This window comes from Salvelinus sp. IW2-2015, unplaced genomic scaffold (genome assembly GCF_002910315.2).
Source record: "Salvelinus sp. IW2-2015 unplaced genomic scaffold, ASM291031v2 Un_scaffold1639, whole genome shotgun sequence".
Taxonomy (NCBI): domain Eukaryota; kingdom Metazoa; phylum Chordata; class Actinopteri; order Salmoniformes; family Salmonidae; genus Salvelinus; species Salvelinus sp. IW2-2015.
Genome location: NW_019943054.1, coordinates 171,085 through 182,976, shown reverse-complemented (window position 1 = coordinate 182,976; position 11,892 = coordinate 171,085).

Genomic DNA, 11,892 nt, shown 5'->3' with positions numbered 1-11,892 from the left:
TCCCTTTATTGCTACTGTTACTACAGATGATCCTTGTTCAAACATTCATACACACACACACACCCTATGGTCGCATGGCCACTGCGGCTGGGCTTCCACCCCCCATTACGGGTTTAGCAGGGTACGAACCCCACCCGGGCTTTACCTCCTAGGACGTACCCTTTGCAGGTACTAGCCTGCTCGGACTAACCTTCCGGGACTTACCCGATACCATAAATCTACGACCAGTCATAATACAATGGGACTTCTGAATAAGCACAGGCTTTTTAGGTCCTTATTCTATTACTGTTCAGCCTGCGATTCTCATCTCCCCAAAATGTCAAAATAAGTGGTAAATCCTGCTCCGCTGATTTGGACTCTCTGGTTCGACTAAAAATCGTGGTAAATCCTGTCGACAACGCCAACTGTTAGTTTTTACCCTGTTATGTAGAACCAGACAGACAACCATAAATGCTCAAACCAAGTTTATTCACCAAAAGGGTCAGACAGCTGAACAGACCAAGACATGTTTACACAAGCACTGGTATTTAACCCTTCCTCCTATGTTGAGTCTCCTCCTTACACCTCTGAACAGCCAATACACCTCTGTTGATATAAAGAACTTTAGTGATATCTGTTCTTCCTCACATCATCTGACCTGACCTCTGCTCAAATTCCTCAGTCCTCCCCAACTTACGGCTGTCATGTTGACTTGTATCAGACTGTGGCTCTCCTCTTTCCTAATGTCTAACAATAACATATTCTGACAAAATGTAAACATTCTACATTCCCCTCTCTCGCTCAGTGACATGAATAAGGATATTTCATATTTTCAAGTTTAGAAGTCAGAACCCATCAACATAAACACCAGATAAAAAACTGTCTCTGTGGACAGGGGCTGATGAGGATGAAATTACTGAATAAAACATTAGGAAGGAAGAGAAGAGCATATTGTATGGCGGTGAAGCCAGGTTTAGCTTCTTGACGCACGGATCCCTTTAGCGGGATCATTTTCATCAACAACCGCTGAATTGCAGAGCGCCAAATTTAAAAAAAATGTATCTAAAAATATTTATATTAATGAAATCACAAGTGCAATATAGCAAAACACAGCTTAGTTTGTTGTTAATCCACCTGTCGTGTCAGGTTTACAGCGAAAGCAATCCAATCGTTTGTGTGAGTTTATCGATCACTAGACAAAACATTACAAACACCTAGCAGCAATGTAGATTGGTCACGAAAGTCAGAAAAGCAATAAAATTAACCGCTTACCTTTGGTCACGAAAGTCAGAAAAGCAATAGAATTAACCGCTTACCTTTGATGATCTTCGGATGTTTGCACTCACGAGACTCCCAGTTACACAATAAATGTTCCTTTTGTTCGATAAAGATTATTTTTATATCAAAAAAGCTCAATTTGTTTGGTGCGTTATGTTCAGTATTCCACAGCCTTAGGCAGGTCATCAAGGGTTGACGAAAATTCCAAATAGTTTCCATAAGTTCGTAGAAACATGTCAAACTTTTTTAATAATCAATCCTCAGGTTGTTTTTAACATAAATAATCATGCATGAACTAATGGAAGGACATTCAGCTATCCACTGACGCGATTTGATAAATCTCGCTCATTTTTCAGAATAAAAGCTTGAAACTATGTCTAAAGACTGTTCACACCCTGAGGAAGCCATAGGAATCTGGTTGATATCCCTTTAAATGGACGAAAGGCAGGCAATGGAACAGTGATTTTTCAAAATAAGAGGCACGTCCGGGTTGGATTTCCTCAGGTTTACGCCTGCAAAATCAGTTCTGTTATACTCACAGACAATATTTTGACAGTTTTGGAAACTTTAGAGTGTTTTCTATCCTACTCTGTCAATTATATGCATATTCTAGCATCTGGACCTGAGAAATAGGCAGCTTACATTGGGAACGTTATTTTTCCAAACATAAAAATTCTGCCCCCTAGCTTCAAGAGGTTTTAAACACTGCAATTGCATGCTAATTATTACAGCTTTCTTCCCCGCAGACACTCGTGAATATGTAGTAATTCTAGATTATGGAATAACAAAAAAGGCACCTCAGAAATCATACAAACTGTTGGAGGCATATGCGTTATGGTTTGGAGGTTTGATTGAATGCATTACTGTCTGATTGTACAGTCTGTCCGTGACACTCTCACACCAGAGCCTTAGTACTTGAGGATAGAACTAAGTGAAAAGTAAAATGGATGCATAGCCTACATACAATACCACACAGGAGCTATATATCTCTTCAATTTATACTTGACAAGCAACTCAGGCAGACAGCATTCTGTGTCTTTGCTGTAATGTTCCTTGGCTGCCGCGGACATGAGAAGACTCAAACAATATAACACAGCCCTTGGGATCTCCCTAGTGCTCAGAGGCCCATTCCACATAAAATGTCCCTCTCCAATCAGTCATCGCCCCATTCAATTCCCCAACTCTATTTTAAAATCCTGTAAAAGCTGTCAGCATGCCCATATGCAGTGTCTGTCTTTCTCGTTATTCTAATTTGTAATCATCGTGACCGTCTCTCCCCGGCACTCCAGAATAAATTGGAATGAAAAAAGATCTTATTGTAATTTTAATCAAAAATCCATTACTGGCACAGTAGCACTAGTCTCTGCCGACTACGCCATCAGGAGAAAAAAAACCTGAAGAGCTATAAAATAAGAATCTGTTCTCATTCGTCTTTCCTCACTCAATTCTGTAAATTGCACCGCACATCTGAAGGGGGTTATTGCTGACTGGGTGTGGACTTCTTTCAGTCTTCGGCCAGAAATAATTAGTTAATGACAGTCACATGGTAGCTAATCTTAGGCTCACACGAACATGCACACAAAATCAGAGCGAAAATGTAGACTGTCAATTCAGCCATAAACGGGGATGCATCTTCAAACACAAGTTACAGAAATAAACTGCATTTTGAGCTGAAAGTTGTTCACGTTAGCAGTCAATATCAACTAGGGATATATAGTGTCACTTCCCTGGTGTCCAGAGCAAGCAAAATCATACGGCCTATTTTTAATGGAGGTTGCAGGATCAGACGGAAAGCATGTTCTGTCTGCACCATTCCATCACTTTGGAGGGCAGCATGCTTGCAGAGTGCTTGTTGCCAGCCGGGTTGCCCTGTTCCTCCTCACAAATATTGTAATAAATTCGCCAGCATATGTTAAGTCTTCATCCCATAATATTGACAGCAGTGCGATGTTACAGCTGCTTATCTCTAGACATATACTGACTATACAAAACATTAGGAACACCTAGTTTTTCTATGACATAGATTGAACAGGTGAATCCAGGAAGAAACTATGATCCATTAGTGATGTCATTAGTGATTAGTCACCTGTTAAATCCACTTCAATCAGTGTAGATGAAGGGGAGGAGACAGGTTAAAGAAGGATTGTTAAGCCTTGAGACAATTGAGACATGGGTTGTGTCATTCAGAGGGTGAAAGTGCCTTTGAATGGGGTATGGTAGAAGGAGCCAGACACACTGGTTTGTGTCAAGAACTTTGACACTGCTGTGTTTTTCACCCTCAAGAGTGGTCCGCCACCCAAAGGACATCCATCCAACTTGACACATTGGAATCAACATAGGCCAGCATCCCTGTGGAAGAAATTATACAAGTTATTTTGATCACTAATGTGGATATGTGCGCCCACCTTTGTGCTCCAATGCTGATGACTCATTGGTCAACAATCAAGATGTGCAACCTTTTGGTTCTGAAGCATGGATGAGAATTTAAAGATGACTTGCATGCAGTGGGTTCAGAACAACATTCACAAAATGTTTGGCCGGGAAAATATACTACCACCGAAAAGGACACTTTGGAGACTGAAATGGCAAAGGGGCATGTATTCTGCACAGGTATAGCCCTATCTGTGCACGTTCAAGTCTCCGAGATTCGTGACAAATTCACATGTTTTTGCATTCCTCATATGTCATGGTCGTATATTTAGTTTGCATGTTATAGGATCAAAGGCCCTCGAGCACCCTAGATTCCTGTAGTTATAAGGGTGAAAAAGCCAAGTACTGTAAGATGTACAGTAACAGGGCTATTTCACATGACATGGTTCAAAGCCAAGACAATTGATTTCAGTCATAAACCTACCTTAAGATGTGGTTATTGTTGGAAGCAGGTGTTGGTACGTAACCACTGTCTGTAAGTCTATATGTTTGTCTGTATATACATTATGTATATACATATATGGCTGTCTGTATTTCCCTAAGTTTAAACACATTATTTTTATTTTTACAGATCAACAGACTATGGATCCACCTGTGAGAGGATGAATGACAAAGTGGGATCTAAGACAGTGCTGAGTTACCTGAGTTACCTGAGTCTGTCCATCCAATAAGAGAAAGGTAAGACATACTTCAAAAGGGTGATTTTCAATAACACAATAATGACTGAATTGTTCAATGTCCATTCTCTGCTGCCGTTATTTGTTCTTTCCGATCAAATCGAATGTTAACTCGAAGTGAAGGTTAGACGGTAGACTGACTATAAAATCAAATACATTTGGTTTGAATACATATTTTCTCTCAAGCATTTACATTTTTTTTGCAATTTTTTTGATGCCCAACGTTTAACCTATAATTCCTCCCAAACCCGGATCCGTGAGCACCCCCCACAGTAAAAAAGCTGACTAGCATAGCCTAGCATAGCGTCACAAGTAAATACTAGCATCTAAATATCATTAAATCACAAGTCCAAGACACCAGATGAAAGATACACTCTTGTGAATCCAGCCATCATTTTCTGATTTTAAAAGTTTTACAGGAAGACACAATATTGTAAATCTATTAGCTAACCACGTTAGCAAAAAGACACCACTTTTTTTTACTCCACCAGTTTTTTACTCCATCAGTAGCCATCACTAATTCGACCAAATAAAGATATAAATAGCCACTAAACCAAGAAACAACTTCATAAGAGACAGTCTGATAAACATATTTATGTATAGCATATGTTTTTTTAGAAAAATTTGCATATTTCAGGTATAAATCACAGTTCTACAGTGCAGCTGCAATCTGAAAATAGCCGAAGCTGCCAGAATAATTACAGAGACCAACGTCAAATACCTAATTACTCATCTTAAAACATTTCTGAAAAATCAACAGCGTACAGCAAATGAAAGCCCAACATCTTGTGAATCCAGCCAATGTGTCAGAATTTTTAAGTGTTTTACACGCGAAAACACAATATAGCATTATATTAGCTTAGCACAATAGCCAGAAACCCAAGCAATTTACCAGCAGCACAGGTTAGCGATCGTAACAAATACAGCAAAAGATATTATAATTTTTGACTAACCTTGATATACTTCGTCAGATGACAGCCTTAACATCATATTACACAATGCATATAGGTTTTGTTCGAAAATGTGCATATTTAGCAGCACAAATCGTGGTTATACAATGTGATCAGTGCAACAGGTCATGCATTCTGCCGGCGCCATCTGGAAAGGCACCTAATCTAATCAATAAATAATCGTAAACTTGACTAAAAAATACAGGTTGGACAGCAAATGAAAGATGCATTAGTTATTAATGCAACCGCTGAGTTAGATTTTAAAATTAACGTTACTAGACATACAGTGTGCGTACAGCCAGACTAGTGCCGCAATAATGGCGGACAAATGCGTTTACATTTTTCCACATAAATACGGAATAACATCATAAATAGCTCTTACTTTTGGACGAGCTTCCATCAGAAATCTTGGCAAGTGGTCCTTTGTGCAAAAGAATCGTGCTTGGTGTAAAACGTCATCTTCAACTTCGGAATTAGCAGCTAACATTAGCTATGTGGCCACAACATGCCCAAATGTTCAAACGCAATACTAAGGAAAATTCCGAAAATAGCAATATACTCGCATAAACTGATATAACTCGGTTAAAATAACTCGTTATATGTTTCTAACAACCTATATCGAATTAAATTACAGACGGATATAGCTAAGGCCGATAACTGAGCGTTTCAAAATCCATCCTGAGGTCTTGCTTTGCGCAATGACGAACGTCGAAAAGAGAGCTCCTTCGTTCCTTGGCCTTTTATAAGCTTTGAATCTACGTAGACCTCCATTCCACTTCTCATTGGTTACTGACATCCCAGGGAAGGCGCGTGCAGTTCATGTCGACCCATAGGATACATACAGAGCTTTAAACTGATCTGAGAACAGAGCCTCGTTTTCAGACCTTCGCAGTTCCTGTCATGAATTTCGCTGCAGAAAGAGTTCTGGTTCACCCACAGACATAATTCAAACGGTTTTAGAAACTAGAGATTGTTTTCTATCCAATAGTAATAATAATATGCATATTGTACGAGCAAGAATTGAGTACGAGGCAGTTTAATTTGGGAACGATAAATGTCCAAGTTGAAACAGCACCCCCTGTAGTGTCAAGAACCTCACTAGGGGGTGTGGGATGCCTGGCCAACATCCAGTGAAATTGCAGAGCGCCAAATTCAAAAACAGAAATACTCATTATAAAAATGTATGAAACATACAAGTGTTACACATGGGTTTAAAGATAAACTTTTTGTTAATCCAACCGCTGTGTCAGATTTCAAAAAGGCTTTACGGCGAAAGCAAACCATGTGATTATCTGAGAACAGCGCCCAGCAGACAAATCATTACAAACAGTTAGCAGCCAAGAAGAGGAGTAACAAAAGTCAGAAATAGCGATAAAATGTATCACTTACCTTTGATGATCTTCATATGTTTGCACTCCGAAGACTCCATGTTACACAATAAATGTTTGTTTTGTTCGATAATGTTCTTCTTTATGTCCAAAAACCTCAGTTTTGTTGGTGCGTTTTGTTCAGTAATCCATTGGAACAAAGCGCGGTCACAACAGACAGACGAAAAATCTAAAAAGTACAATAAAAGTTCATAGAAACATGTCAAACGATGTATAAAATCAATCCTCAGGTTGTTTTTGTCATAAATAATCAATAATATTTCAACCGGACAAAAGCTTCATCAATAGAAAAGGAGAAACAAGAGAGGTGCACTCTCGATCGTGCGCTGGACTCATTTCCACTGTCCACTCATTGAAAGTGCTGTATCTCCCTCATTTCTCAGAGTAAATCCTGAAACAATGCCTAAAGACTGGCCACATGTAGAAGAAGTCATAGAGATTGTGAACTGGGTCCTAAGTCTTTGTATGGTGGATAGGCTTTCAATGGAAAAACAGCCTTTCAAAATAATAGTACTTCCTGGATGGATTTTCCTCAGGTTTTCGCCTGCCCTATCAGTTCCGTTATACTCACAGACATTATTTTAACAGTTTTGGAAACTTTAGAGTGTTTTCTATCCAATTATAATTATATGCATATCCTAGCTTCTGGGCCTGAGTATCAGGGAGTTTACTATGGGCACGCTTTTCATCCAAAATTCCCAATGCTGCCCCCTACCCTAGTGAAGTTAATGACCTTATTTAGCTTACATTGCCTTATGCTGGAAGCTTGCCCGAAGATAGAAAGTCAATTCAAGATTGTTACCAAGCAAAACTTACTCATACTGTAGTTATAGCCTCAGGACATTTACCATGACACAACACAGAGACCAGAAATACCTTTTAGAAATCCAAAACGTATTAGAGACAGAATCTTGTTGGTTTGTAGATAAATGCTGAAGCAAAACTAATAAAACAAAGTAGGTGCTAATTCTCTGAGCAAAGTATATTTTTACTTTGGGAAGTTCACCATCTGTTCCACATTATAAACTGTGTGGTTCGAGCCTTAAATGCTGATACGCTGAAAACCGTTGTCTGTCAGACCATATACCACGGGTATGACAAAACATGTATTTGTACTCTTCTAATTACGTTGATAACCAGTTTATGATAGTAATAAGGCACCTCAGGGGTTTGTGGTATATGGCCAATATACCACGGCTGTATCCAGGCACTCCGTGTTGCGTCGGGCAATATACCACACCCCCCCGAGCGTTATTGCTTAATTATAACACAGGTGGCTCAGTCTCTTCTGATCTTTTTTTAAGGGTCATGCTAATGTCCTTCACTAGCAAACTTTCCATGGATAAGCTTTTCTGTGTTGGTAATGTGAAAGAAAAGGGCCACAGATTACTTTCTGGGCCTCCCGAAGAGAGTCAAATAAGTCCATAGATCACTAGCGCTGACCCTAAAAATCCCTCCATGGAAAGAGAGGATTTGTGGAACACTGATGGACTTAACCCGCGTCAGCATTGGACTCAGTAATACCTCGGTCTGACCTTGTGACTATTTTCCCACTGGCCGGGCCGGACTTAGCGATAGATCCTATAGTCTAGTTGAAGGTAGAGTATGCCCATCCAGTACATTTCCCAAGCCAAAGACACACGATATACGTGGACAGGAAACAGATTAGCTGCAAGGGCCTTATCATCTCCCTTTTATGGTGATAGACCAAGGATCTTGTAGTTTTCTCCACCCAAGTTAGGGAACTACATTGTAGTAGAAGCTAGTCACGAGATCCTATGATGTCCAGATGCCCTTGTTAGGGCCATGTTTTGTAGACAACCACTATTGACCTCTGGCTTCAACCGACCCACAATCCTCCTCACCTTATCTTTTGTCTCATTATGGATGGATGAGTGCAACTCTCTACTGGATAAGCTGGGACGTTTTTTCTTCATTGCATTTGAGTGGCCAAATTTAACATCTGCGTGTAAAGCATGGGAAAAACAGGAAGAGGGTTATCTCTAATCTGTTGAGATGAGGCAGGAATGACCATTAAATCACCATGACAATATATTTGTGTATTTAATGCCTCAAGGATGTTTTTTTCCCCCCACGTGAATATAGCATTACAATCGATTGGTTTCCACACAACAATATTATTTTAACGTCACTGACTATATTCTCATGTTGTCTAAACGTAAAAATCCAGAGGCTTGACCTTTCTAAGAGCAGGTGATAGATGTGAATGATGGTGCTGAGAATTACATTTCTGTCACGTTCTGACCTTTATTTCCTTTGTTTTGTCTTTATTTAGTATGGTCAGGGCGTGAGTTGGGGTGGGCAGTCTATGTTTGTATTTCTATGTTTTGCTATTTCTGTGTTTAGCCTGATATGGTTCTCAATCAGAGGCAGCTGTCAATCGTTGTCCCTGATTGGGAACCATATTTAGGTAGCCTGTTTTGTGTTGGGTTTGGTGGGTGGTTGTCTTCAGTCTTCGTGTGTCTGCACCAGACAGAACTGTTTCGGTTTTTCACATTTGTTGTTTTTTGTATTTTGAGTATTCACTTTGATTAAACAAGATGAACAATTACCACGCTGCACATTGGTCCTCCGATCCTTCTAATTTCTCCTCCTCAGACGAGGAGGAAGACGAAAGCCGTTACAATTTCAAGCATTGAAAGAAGACACTCTTATGAATGTTGAGCCTTATTCCAAGGTCTTCTGCACAGGTTGACTCACAACCACTGCTAATAATGAAGTCTAGCCTTCTAGACATATAAATATAATTAATAGACATAGAATGAATAGACATTCTATTTCTATGGTTGTAACAAGATTGATATCCCAATTCACTGGAAATGAGCCTAAATATACCTTTCCTATAGAGTGCTCACTCACAGATAGGCCGCAATTGATCTGGGTTTGACAATATTAATCTGCTGTGAGAAATCCTCTCCTCCCCTTGTTTGCAGTCATCAGATGGCTTGCGCACCATCCAACAGCAGGCTGCAGCCCCTCAGACAATAACTATCGCACTCTTCGCATGACGATTAGCTCGGTCGCTGTACTCCCACCGACTAGCTGATCATAAGCAGATAACATGTAGAGGTTATCCTAACAACCTGTATTAATCTAAGCTTTGCTACTAACCTCACTCCTCTTTGTTTCCGGGAGACACATTGGTAATCAATTGCAAAGTGGATGTGGAGCGAAATCTTAATTACCTGCCGATGGTATATTTGATGATGTGAACGTTTTTGACGATGATGTGAGCTGTTACGTAACCTCCCCTCGTGGAACTTAGTGCCTGTTAAAACTGATTCAGGAACATATCAACATGCCCATATCCATATGATCCACATAAACAATCTCTGAAAGGAAATTAATTACATCTACTGAGAGATGGGTTACGAGAAGGCTTTGTCCAATACATTTTTCTACATTTTGTAAGAGAAGTAATGTTTGATTAGTGTTTAATCTTGAATATGTCGCATGGCAAATAATATTTACTGTGCAGGAAATCAAATCAGGTTGGTTAAAGATGAATCATCTTTGGCAGTTTACACCTTTCCAAACTTCTGCAATTCATTTCATTCTCAACATTTAAAGTGTATGTTATGCCTTCCATTAAATGCAGCAGTGATACAGGGGATATACAGAGTATAGCTATACACACAGCTATACAACAAGCCCTCAATAGAGATATGTCTTAATATGTAGTGTATTACAGTAAATATAAAGGAAGCCTGGTTGAAAAGGACTCGCCTAAAGTATTATTATTAGAGAGCTGAGAAACATTCAGTGTCTCCCTGTTCAGTGGTAAAGAAACACTGATTCAACTAGATCCTTCAAGGACTTCTAGCATTTGTACGTTCCCCTCTAAGTGGTGAGACAGAGAGAAAGGTCCTGACAGAAGAATCAGAAATACAAGGTGAAATGCAATTTCCACTCATAATAAATGCTGTCGTTTAATACGATATTATTGAAAATGATTAGACCTGACCTTAGAAACTACAAATTACATGGGACAAGGCCCTAAGACACTGGGTGAAATAGAGGGGGCCCTTCGCAAAAAAAAACGAAGGAACATTTAAAAAAAGAGAAACTGGCACAGAATCCGCTGTCTGTTTATTGGCTTTAATGAAAAACAATTTATCTAAATCACCACCAGGGAGGATTCTTAGTTAAAGCTGGAGAAAGAGGGGTGGGAAGGATTCTTAGTTAAAGCTGGATAAAGAGGGTTGGGGAGGGTTCCTAGTTAAAGCTGGGGAAAGACGGTGGTATTTTTGTCAGTGACAAATGCACTGCTGTTTTTTCCAAATCAAATCTGTTGCAGGGAAAGAAAACACAGCCGTTTGGGCTGTGACACTATCCAAGTCACGCTTTCCCTTCTCCCTTTTCTGTCTGGGTTTAGTAGTTAATTATCATTAAAGCATATTTGATCTATGCATGTCTTATTAATCAAGATATCTATGGATTACTTTGAGAGAAAAAATCCATGGTTTTATATAGGGGAAATGCTTTTTAGGGATATTTCTGTGTTTTGAGAGTAATGAACTGTAATGAAAATGTCTGCTTTACTTCCCCCACAAATAAATGATATTATACCAAGATATACTTTAGATAGTAAACCAATAAGGTCAGATTGTTACAATGTAGTATTTCATATTATATATCATACATGCTTCCAAACAAAGGGCTTTTCTTAACTAAGTTGTGTCAACGTTGTGTACTTTTACAGTATCTTTGGTTTTATAGTATGAACATGTACTGTAATTTACATAATTATACCTAATACCTACATTTGTGTTCCTATTATAATTTTAGTTTTACAGATCTTGCTCTGTTATCGCTTTCACGAGAGGCTCATTTCCAACAAACATTTACATTTCACTGAATTTATGACGAAATGAAAGTAGAGAATGTATTATTCCAAGCATGGAATTAGAATTCCCGCCACTGTGGTAACAGAGTATTCCACAAAGACATGATTCTTTATTGCACAAATATTTGTTCTTTCTTATCACAGATGCAGATATTGTTCAAAACAAATTGCATTGCCTAGACTTGTAGTCACGCTTGGTAAACGCCAAGTTGTGGAGTTCTCTCTTGCTACACAGCTGTGTTACATAATACCATAGCACAGCAGCCTATTGATCTACACTATATTCTTAAAACGTTATTCTTAAAACTTATCCTATTCTTTAA